An 11,393-nucleotide genomic window follows, 5' to 3' on the forward strand; every position below is an offset into this window, starting at 1 on the left:
GTGGAGGAAAGACCATTTCAGGCAGAAGGAAAGCTTGTGGAAATGCCAGAGAGCAGGGAAGAGCTTAGCACATTCCAGAGACTTAAAGGAAATTAGGGAGGCTGCAGCAAGTGGAGAGAGATGCGCTTTATTCTCTGAGTTAAGTCCAGTGCAGTTTTCTTCTTCTTGGTTAGAGTGGTGAATGTCTGTAGTTTCTCCCTCTTGAAAATGGGCAAAATACGTGGTAACATTTAGCTCTACCATTGTGTGTGTGTGTGTGTGTGTGTGTGTGTGTGTGTGTGTGTGTGTGCGCGCGCGCCATAAAGGGGATTCCATTTGGAATTGACAAGTTTATTCTCTGTTTCACATGATTTTAGCACCTGCTTACAGGATCTGCTAGGCTAAGAACTTGATTCCTTCAGGATTAACTTGGATAGATCAGATCGTAGAAAGTGTACCCTGGGCTTTGGTAGATCCTTTTTTTGTTTGTTTTTTAAAGATTTATTTCTTTTAAGAGAGAGAGAGAGAGCAGGGGAGGGGCAGAGAAAGAGGAAGAGAGAGAGAGAATCCCAAGCAGGCTCCATGCTGTCAGCACCGAGACCAGTGTGGCGCTTGAACCCACGTAGCATGAGATCATGACCTGAGCCGAAATCAAGAGCTCATTGCTCAACTGACTGAGCCACCCAGGAGTCCCTAGGCTTTGGTGCGTGTGCTTTGTCTCACTTTCTCTCTCTCTCAGAATAAATAAGTAAACTAAAATTAAAAAAAACAAAAACAAAAGAATCTTTCCTTACGGCTGGCTGCAGGAGTAGGTCTCCATTTTCCCTTGCTGTCACATGGGAACCACTCTCAGCTGCACGAGCCCACCCTCTCTGGCAAGGGCTCACATCGTGGATGTTTGCTTTCTTCCAGGCCAGCAGAGTACATCTTGATGATGTTCTCTTCTGCTACCAGTTGGAGAAGACACTCTGCAGTCACAGGGGTCATGTGACTAGGTTAGAGCCGCAGGGACAATCTGTTCTAAAACCAATTGATTAGTAGCCTTAACTACAGCTGCAAAATCTCTATGCCCTTTGAAGTAACGGCCACAGGAAAACACCAGGGAGTGGAGATCATGGCCATCCTAGAGTGCTGCCTGCCACAGGATATCATTGCTGTTTGCCAGCTCGCAGACTCTTTGCACAACGACAGAAGGTTCTGGCCTCCTTGAGTATGCAGTTAAAAAATAATTTCCTTCTGTCTCCTCCAGCCCATCCAAGATGCCAAAAGGAAAGAAGGCTAAGGGGAAGAAGGTGGCCCTGGCCCCTGCTCTCGTGAAGAAGTAGGAGGCCGGGGTGCCTGGGTGGCTCAGTCGGTTAAGCGTCCGACTTCGGCTCAGGCCATGATTTCACGGTCTGTGAGTTTGAGCCCCGCGTCGGGCTCTGTGCTGACAGCTCAGAGCCTGGAGCCCGTTTCAGATTCTGTGTCTCCCTCTCTCTCTGCCCCTCCCCTGTTCATGCTCTGTCTCTCTCTGTCTCAAAAATAAATAAACGTTAAAAAAAAATTAAAGAAAAAAAAAAGAAGAAGTAGGAGGCCAAGGAAGTGTCAATCCGCTGTTTGAGAAAAGACCCAAGAACTTGGCATCAGATCAGATATCCAGATCCAATAGGACGTCACCTGCTTTGTCAAATGGCCCCGCTATATCCAGCTGCAGCAGCAAAGAGCCATTCTTTATAAGTGTCTAAAAGTGCCTCCCGCTATTAACCAGTCCACCTGGCCTTGGATCACCAACAGCTAGTCAACTGCTTATGCTGGCCCACAAATATAGACCAGAGTCGGAAGAAGCCGAAATCGTTGGTCCCAGGCTGAGAAGAAAGATGCCAGCAAAGGGGATGTCCCCACGAAGAGGCCACCTGTCCTTCCAGCTGGGGTTAATACTGTCACCACCTTAGTGGAAAACAAGAAGGCTCAGCTGGGAGTGTTTGCACGTGCTGTGGATCCCACCGAGCCGGCTGTCTTCCTGGCTGTCCTGTGTCATAACATGGGGTTCCCTCCTGCATCATCAAGGGGAAGGCCAGGCTGGGGCGTCTGGTCCACAGAAAGACCTGCACCACTGTCACCTTCACACAGGTTAACTTGGAAGACAAAGGGGCTCTGGCTGAGCTGGTGGAAGCCATCAGAACCAATGACAATGACAGATATGATGAGATCCGCCATCACTGGGGAGGCAGTGTCCTGGGTCCAAAGGCAAAGGCTAAAAAACTGGCCACCAAACTGGGCTAAGTGTATGCTGTTGAATTTTCTGTACATAAAAGTACCAAAACATTCTCTTTCTAGTAGTAATAACAATAATAATAACAATGATAATGATGGATGAGACCCTTCCGCTTTTGAGTGTTCTTTTTGAAGTGTAAAAACAGAATTAGCTACAGGTCTCACCTGCCCTTCTTTTCCCCTTTGATACTTTCCTATCTAAAATAATAATAATAATAATAAGGGATGGGACCCTTCTGCTTTTTTTTAATGTTTATTTTTGAGAGAGACAGTGCGAGCAGGGGAGGGGCAGAGAAAGAGAGAGACGCAAAATTTGAAGCAGGCTCCAGGCGCTGAGCTGTCAGCACAGAGCCCAACGCGGGGCTCGAACTCATAGACCATGAGATCATGACCTGAGCCGAAGTCAGACACTTGATCGACTGAGCCACCCGGGCACCCAGATCCTTCTGCCTTTGAGTGTTCTTTTTGAAATGCAAAAAGAGTTAGCTATAGGTCTCTCTTGCCTCTTTTTTTTCCCTTTGATATTTGACTATCTAAAAGAGTTGTTATTATTATTATTATTATTATTATTATTATTAGGTGTCAGTAGAGTCACATTTCCTACTCAGACTTTATGGAAGTTCCTTGCCTCACCTGGTGGCGACAAATGTTTCTTAGCTCCTGGCGGCATTACTCTGGTCTCTGCCTTTGTTTTCTTAGTTATCTCTTCATCTGTGTGTGGGTCTGGGTCAGAACTTCTGTCTCACTGTTGGAAGGACACACATGCTTGCATTTAGAGCCCTCCTAGATAATCCAAGGTAGATTCCTCCTCCTTAACTTAATCACATCTTTTGCTGTATAAGATAATATTCACAGGTCTGGGGATTCGCTTGCGGACAAATCTTTGTGAGACCGCTTTTCAACCAATCACACCTTCTGTCTCCATTCCCATGACCTGGGTACCAAGTATCCAATTGTCAGATGACAGGTGTTTATGACATCTTCACCCACTGCTCACACTGGGATGTTAAAGGTGATTTGTTTCAGACTTTGCCATGAACAAAATAAAACATTTAGTACCAGATGTGAGGTGTATGCTCATGGCTACAACTACCTCATCTCGCTGGCAGTTCTGAAGACCACTGAGCTCAGGTTCTAGGTTCTCTGCCTCTAGAGGCTTCATGAAACCTCCATCACCTCTATGGCAGGTTTATACCTGGACAGCAAACCAGGTGGACCATGCAAGGTCTTCACGAGATGCCTACATCCCACAGGGAGACTGGGGGATGGGATGCTTCTGCTTTTGAGCCTTCTTTTTGAAATGCAAAACTAGAGTTAGCTATAAGGTGTCTCCTGCCCCTCCTTTTTTTTTTTTTTTCCCTTTGATACTTTCCTATGTAAAGTATCCATTGTGGTTTATGTTTCTTCTGTTTTCAAATTTTTATTTAAATTCTATTTATATTCATAGAATATATTGTGTTTTAATTTAAAAGCTCTTTCTTAAGAAGAAAAAAGCCCTGGGGCACCTGGGTGGCTCCGTTGGTTGATCAGTTGATCTTGATTGGTTGATAAGTTGAGCGTGGGACTTTGGCTGCAGTCAGGACCTCCTGGCTCATTAGTTGGAGCCCTACATCGGGCTCACTGCTGTCAGTCTGTCAGCTCAGAGCCAGCTTCAGACCCTCTGTCCCCTTCTCTCTGCCCCTCCCCGACTTGTGCTCTCCTAAAAATAAATATATTTTGAAAAAGAATAAAAAAGCCCTAAAATTCAAATGATGCATACAGATTACTTTTCAATTCATCTTACAGTATGTGAGTTGTAAGCACTCTTAAAATGTGATGATTCCTGGTTAAATTTGGGATCTGATTATCTTTACCTACAGCTAGAAAGTTTCTGTATAAAAAACTGTTGGAATAATGAGAGAAATGAACCCACATTGATTAATCATCGTGCTCTGTAAAAGCAACAGACTCTCTTTATAAAAGGGATCACTGCAAGGAATTCTGGAAAGGATGCGGGTATTGTGTGAAATAAGGACAGGGTGGTCTTTAGAAAGAATGTTCTCCGTCAGTAGCAACTGCCTGTCCGTTCATCTGACATGGTATCATTTTCAAAGCTCAAGACATATTTATTTTTATTACAGACTTGAAAATATGGTTTGAGAAACATACAAAAAGTGTATATAATGTATATTGTGCAGCTTAAGATTAATAATAAAATGAACATAAAGCATTCTTTTCAAAGAAAGTAGCAGTACGCGTAGAAAGGCTGAGTATCGCCAGGGTATGAAATATTTGACATTCTATTGTGGAAATGCCAACACACAAATTACCCTTGTTCGTTTTTTATTGCCGTAGTTCTATATTTCCCCATATAATGCTGTGCAAACATTTTATCAGAAACGGTGGAGGAGAGAAAACCCATTGTTAACCACCGCCAATAAAGTAATTTGGCTGCTGATATTACAGCCTGTGCAGTTGGATGGTTATGTTGTTTTCTACATTCAACAAGGGGCAAGAATAACATATCGAGGGTGGTTATAAAGAAGCAAAGTGGAAGTTAAAGAGGCAATGTGCCATAATATTTTCACCTCCCTGGCTTCTTCCATTTGAAGCCCATTATGAAAATATTACAGCGGCACAGCCCACGGCTGATCGGCGACTTGAACGCGGTCCGCGAAGCTCCGGGATCCCGCGGCGCTGGAGTGGGCCGGTCACACAGGGAGGCCGCAGACAGGGTTTGGCCCAAGTGCAAATCAGATCCTGAAGCCTCACTGCTTGCAACCTGACGCAGTGTGGGGAAATAAGAGAGCGGGACTAGCTGGCCGTGAAGCCCCACTCTCTGCCCCACGGGGCTCTGTGAACGTGGGAGCATCCTCACCCCTCCTCGGGCCTCGGTGTTTTCACTTGCGGCAAGAGGGGAATAATGAGAGGAGCCTACTTTGTTGTGAGGATAAAATGAGTTAGATTACGTAAAGCCCCTGAGAGTGTCTGGGCCCCAGAGATGCCAGGTCACTGGATGAATATTGTTGCAGGATCCTAGCTCCTTACCGCGGCCTGAGGGACATACCCGCCTGGCCCAAGCGGGCCTCCTGACTTTATTTCCTGCTCTGCTCCCCTGCTCACTGCACTCCTCCTCCTTTTCCTCAGATGCGTATGCCAACTTTGTCCCTGTTCCCTCAATCTGCAATATACCTCCCTGGCTCCTGGGGCCTGGGTTCAGAGTGGCCCCCTCCACCCTGCTGTCAGCAGAAGCCTCCTCCCAGCCCCCAGCCCCCAGCCCCCACTCAACTGGTATCACATCAGCCTGGTTATTTCCTTCACTCCATTTATCACTATTTGAACTTCAGGTGTTTATTTGTGTACTTGTGAATGGTCCGTCCCCCTGCGTGGGTGACCAACGTGTCCCAATCTGATCAGGCCCTTCCCGATTTTAGCTCTGAAAGCCCCACACCCTGGGAAGCCCTGTGAGGGCAGGGACTCTGCCCTGCACCTCCGTCCCTGGCCCCTACACTGCGCCTGGCACGTGGCAGGCCCTCGGTACCTATTTGTGGCGTAAGCGAACGAGTCACCCAGTACCCGGGTGCAGAGGAAGCAGAGTGGCAGAGCCCCACTATAGAGCTACGGTCACCTCGCTGGAGAAAAGAGAGGCCTGGGAATCCTGCTTTCATCATTTACAACACATCCCGACAGAGCCAAATCGGCCCGCCAATGCTTTCCTCCTCAGACAGGCGCCCGCTCCCTGACATCCTCATCGACGTTTATGTTCCTGTCTCCATAGTTACCGAGACGCCTCAAAGGCCAGCAGCTGTTTTGCATCCCAAGATCAACACACACAAGTGTCTGGAGACCCTGGGTGATCAAGGCCAGGTGGAAGTTTTGGAAGCTGACACGGCTGCACATGTCACTTCCTCACGGACTGAATCCCTGGAGGCGGCTTGTCACAGAATGAGACTTAGCTTGTCGGGGCTCTGAGCTCTCCCTCAGCCTGTAAGCTGCAGATTAAGAAAGAACTTCCAGAATCATTCTAAAGAGCAAGAGAGATCGGAAGGAATAGTCCTAAAAGGAAGAAAACGGAGGCTACCGGATATTTAGCGGGGGGATTGCAAAACTAGATTTCTCTTTCCCTATCATGATAAAGAAGTCCCAGCATTTGGCTTTATGGCTAAGAGAAGTACACATATAGGGATGCAAAGGAAGCCTGGAATTCATCCTCTAGCTAAGGAAACCGTGCGAGGATGATCCTGTTAGGATGATCTGGGGAACACATTCTTAGGCTAGGAGTATTTCTCTTGAGTGAAAACTGTACTCCATTTCCTCCATTTATTAAGTGGGAATGGTCATTTCTACCTTGACTTCCTCAAGAAGATGTTACATTATTATGTGATAATCAGCCTGATCCTATGGGTTGAATGAAGTAAACTGCTCCCTCTCAGGGGATGTGTTAAGTGGCTCGGGTCATTCCAGTTGAGCGAATAAATCGATTTCACTTGACAGGTTGGTTTGCCGCTGCTCCAAAAGTTTTTGCAATGGGGAGAATTTACATTATCAACAGAGACAGGTGGAGCTCACTACGAAACTACTTGAGATCTTCTAAAGAAACAGCCTAAGGAATCGTGACTGTAACTTAACACCGGTATACGCAAGATTCGTCCTTGAAGCTATTGGGGTAAACTGTTTTAGAATCTAGCTTTCCAAATAAGAAAGGAAGGGATGGGCTTCGGGCTATGCCCTGGGAGTCAGAGACCCCACCACGATCTGGGGTCCAGCTGGGGACACAGACCAAGATCTGAGTGTTCCTCTGAGGGAGAGCTTCTGAGGTTCTGACTCCTGTTACAAACCTTCCCTCCACAGTTTTGTTCCTCCTGGTGCCTAGATTTTGCTGACCTCCCAGAGGTCGTTACTGAAGCCCTTTATGGCCCAGCTCCAATGCTGCCTCCTCCATGAGACACCCCCCTCCCCCAGCCTTTCCTGCCAAGGGACATCTCTCCACATCCCCGTTCCAGTCACGGCTACTACTATGCAGGTCCTTAATGGTCTCTTCCCACATTACAACAATTTGTAGATCTCCTTTCCTTGCAAACAGCAAACTCACTGAAGCTAGACCCTGTGCATTATTAATTATTGTATTCCTCTGGAGCCTAGCATGGTGTGATGAGCACCATAGGGGCTTGATACTTATTAACTGAATTGAGTCCAAGCCGGAGGGAGTCTATGAAATCTACAAGCAACATGTGAGTTTGGGGAGAGACTGTATGAAATCTACAAGCAACATGTGAGTGGGAGCCTGGGTCTGCAGAAAGCTGAGAAGCCGTCCTGTCAGCGATCAGGGGCAGCATTATCAGTGGTTACGTCAACCTTGGTCCTCAGATGAGTGAACTGTGGTTTATGTCAAGACCGTTCTGCACTGATGACCGCATTATGCACGTTTGGTTTTCATGATGTCATTTATCAGGGGATGCAAAATTTTAGCTGGCCAGCGTCCCTTTCAGAAATCTGTCTTTGACCAAGGCCACGCGTGGGTGAGCCTGGTGCCTGTGTCCCGACCAGTGCTCTGGAGCAAGGCCTGCTGTTTCAGTGTCAGGGGAAAGGGAACCAGGAATGAAAGTAAAGAGCCATAAGGATTTGCTTAATCATGAGAAATCAAATGGAGAAAAAGTCTCACATCTCCATGGAAAAACTGACACACTTCTCCAGCCAGCTGTGAGTGGAGGAGTGATGGGGAAATTTGTAATAATTTGCAAGTTTGCCCAGAGGATGAAGTTGTTTCATTTTTCCTGCAACAGTCTGTGCTGCTGGCTGACAGCATGGAACTCCTTCCTGGATTGAGTTGGTGATTATTCACAAAGATGGCCAATTAGGCTGTGCAAAACCCAAAACGGTGACTGGCCCCAATCTGCTAAAGAGAGATGGAGGTGGAGGGTGGACTGAGTCCCCCAGGCGGCTTTTCTGCACTCTGGCCTCTTTAGTGTTCGATTTCTTCTTTCTGATTCATCCAGCCCTGCTGGCTTCACTGGTTGCTCCCTACTTGCCTGACCTCTTCCCAAACAGTCCTTGGACAGTCCCTGGGCTGCAGCCCTTCTCTCCCTGCCCCCCGCAGCGCCTTTCCCTCGCAGGCACCTTGGAGACAGATGGTGCAGTAACCCGGGAAACGCATCCTGGATCCAGCAAAAGGGATGCAGGTTTCAGGTTGGGAGGGATGCTTGCTGTCGTATCATAGACCGCTGGAACCAGCCCTCCCCATGAACCCCCAGTTTTAGAGTGGTTGAATAGCAAGGCTGAAAGAGACTTTCCCCAACCACTGGCAAGCCCACCCTTTCCTAGTGTTTCAGGCAGCTTTTTGTCTGATTCCGTCCCTTTAGGAAAGGCTGCGTGAGAGACTTAAAATCTGCCATGTACATGTTGCCTAATGGAGATGGGAGGAGGTGACTTCTTATTTTCAACTCTCTTTTTTTTTTTCAATGTTTGTTTTTGAGAGAGACCATGCGGGCCAGGGAGGGGCAGAGAGACAGGGAGACAGAGGATCCCAAGCAGGCTCCACACTGGCAAACTCATGAACCACGAGATCGTGACCTGAAACCCAAGTCAGATGCTCAACCGACTGAGGCACCCAGGCATTTTTTCTAGCTCAGGCCCATTTTTACACACAAGTGTTTTCTACGTGATGTGACTCTTGCAAATGTGCCAGAACAGGGTCGCCAGATAAACTATAGTATGCCTAGCTAAATATGTCATTTAAATAAACAATGAACAATTTTTTTAATGTAAGTATTTCCTAAATATTGCATGGGACATACCTATACTAAAAAATTATTTGATGTCCATCTGAAATTTAAATGTATCGAGGGGGATGACACGGACACAGAGTAAATGAATGAATAACCTTTATTTGCTAAATCTGGCGACCCTAGCCAGGCAGATCATGAGCCTTTTCCTTACTCCCAGCTGTCAGTCATCCATTTATTTATCTGGATGGCAGGCATTTTTAGCGCATGGTATACAGTTCGTTATTGCTGCGAAAACTGCATAACCAACACTTCAAAATTCAGTGGCTTAAAATAACATTTATTCATCTGGATTCTGTGGGTCGGCTGGAGGACAGCTGACCTAGGCTGGGGCGTCTCTGCCCCATGTGTGTCCCATCCTGTTCTTGAGAACTGTGGGCTGGTTTAGGCTTGTCCCCATTGTTGTGATGGCAGAGGTGCATGAGATCAAGACCCAAGTCGTAGGTATTTTCACGACTTTGGCCATATCACACATGCGAATGGTCCATTAGCCAAAGCAGCCACGGTCAAATGCAGTAAGAGGACGTGGAAATGTAAAGAGTGTGGACACAAGGAGAGGTGAGGAACTGGACCAAGCAATCTCTCACACTGAGAAAAGGCACAGTCAAAGGCCAGGTTGGCCTAGGGCCTGACCTCACTTTGCCACCTACTAACTATGAGACCTTGGAAAGGTCTCCGAACTGTTGTTTCCTTTTTAAGACAGGCCTGTGGCGCAGGTTGGGGTGATGTGATTGATCACTAAGTGGTAGCTATCGCTGTGGTCAAGAACAGCCATGGTTTCCAGTTTCCAGACGCTGACCCCTAAACTCCTGATTCTGCTCCAGAGTTTCCTTAAGGGGCTACCCTGAGGAACTGTGGCACACGGATCCACGGTGCAGTGAGCCAGGCCCTGTGCCGCGTCCTCTGCCCCTCAGCCCTGGAACCCCCTCTCCGTTAGGGCACGTACTGCAGACAGGCTCATCCCTTACCTCCAGCTCTACCCTGCTGACTTTCTCACCGTTCAATCTGCATCTGAAATCAGCGTTCTTTCCTTCTCTAGAGAGGGAACTGATTACGGGCACTGACGTCTTCTTTTCTAAGAGCTCTGGCTCTGGGTTCGACTCTAGACTTTTCCGTTTACCAGCTGTGCCTTGGAGACATTATTTAACGCCTCCATAAAACAGAGTAATAGAACCTACCTCCTGGGATGGTCATTTGGAGGACTCAGTGAGTTAATACATACACAGTCCTATTTAGAAGAGGGCCTGTCACATTGTACAGACTTAGTAAATATTGGGGTGGGGGGCAAGGGAATAGTGTCATTTTGTTGTTATAATATATCCTAGTCTTCTTTCATGGTTGTGATATCTTACTTTTTCCATCTGAAGACTTAATTCTTTTTTTTTTTTTTTAATTCCCTTCTGTTTCCTATTGTTTTGCTTTTTCTGAGTTCTTTCTTTTTGTTTTGGTCTCTTTTTCTTTCTTTTTAAAAATATTTATTTTTGAAAAAAAAAAAAAAAAGATGTTAGAGTGGGAGAGAGCCTAAGCATAAGAGACTGTTAAAAACTGAGAACAAACTGAGGGTTGATGGGGGGTGGGAGGGAGGGGAGGGTGGGTGATGGGTACTGAGGAGGGCACCTTTTGGGATGAGCACTGGGTGTTGTATGGAAACCAATTTGACAATAAATTTCATATATTAAAAAAAATATATTTATTTTTGAAAAAGAGAGAGAGAAAGAGAAAGTGAGGGAGGGGCAGAGAGAGAGGGAGACACAGAATCCAAAGCAGGCTTCAGGCTCTGAGCTGTCAGCACAGGGCCCGACGCGGGGCTTGAACCCACAAACCTTGAGATCATGATCTGAGCCGAAGCCGGACGCTTGACTGACTGAGCCACCCAGGTGCCCCTTTTTGGTCTCTCTTTCAAGTGAAAAGTTTTCCTGGTGATCATCATCTCTATGTTCATATTAAAAAGTGAGACATTTAAAGAGATGAAGGAGATTTAGTGGCCGGCCTTCAAGATGACACCCTGTGGTTCTCACTGCCTGGTATTTGCAACTCCTATGGAGTCCCCTCCTGTATGGAGTAGAGGAACCCGAATCACCAGGATAATACTGCAGAAATGGTGGAGTGTGACTTCCGAGGCGAGGTCATAAAAGACATTGTAGCTTCCACCTGCCGTCTGGGACCACTGGCTCTGGGTGAAGCCAGCAGCCATGTTGTGAGGTTACACAAACAGCTCAGTGGAGAAGTCCATGCGGTGAAAGACTGCAGCTCCTTGCCCACAAACACTAACTTGCCAGGCATGGGAGTGCGCCGTCCCCATAGGAGGTCGATCCTCCAACACCAGTCAAGTCTTTAGGTGGCCACGGTTCCCACCAGCATCTTGACTGCAACCTCATGAGAGACCCTGAGCCAGAGCCA

General features: G+C 47.0%; 1 pseudogene; it reads left to right on the forward strand.

Annotated features, from left to right (window-relative positions):
• The window catches only part of LOC122230297, a 36,279-nt pseudogene extending 33,964 nt beyond the window's left edge, over nucleotides 1-2,315 (forward strand).
• Nucleotides 2,316-11,393: the final 9,078 nt, after the last annotated feature.

The sequence above is a fragment of the Panthera leo genome, chromosome C2, assembly GCF_018350215.1.
Source record: "Panthera leo isolate Ple1 chromosome C2, P.leo_Ple1_pat1.1, whole genome shotgun sequence".
Taxonomy (NCBI): Eukaryota; Metazoa; Chordata; class Mammalia; order Carnivora; family Felidae; genus Panthera; species Panthera leo.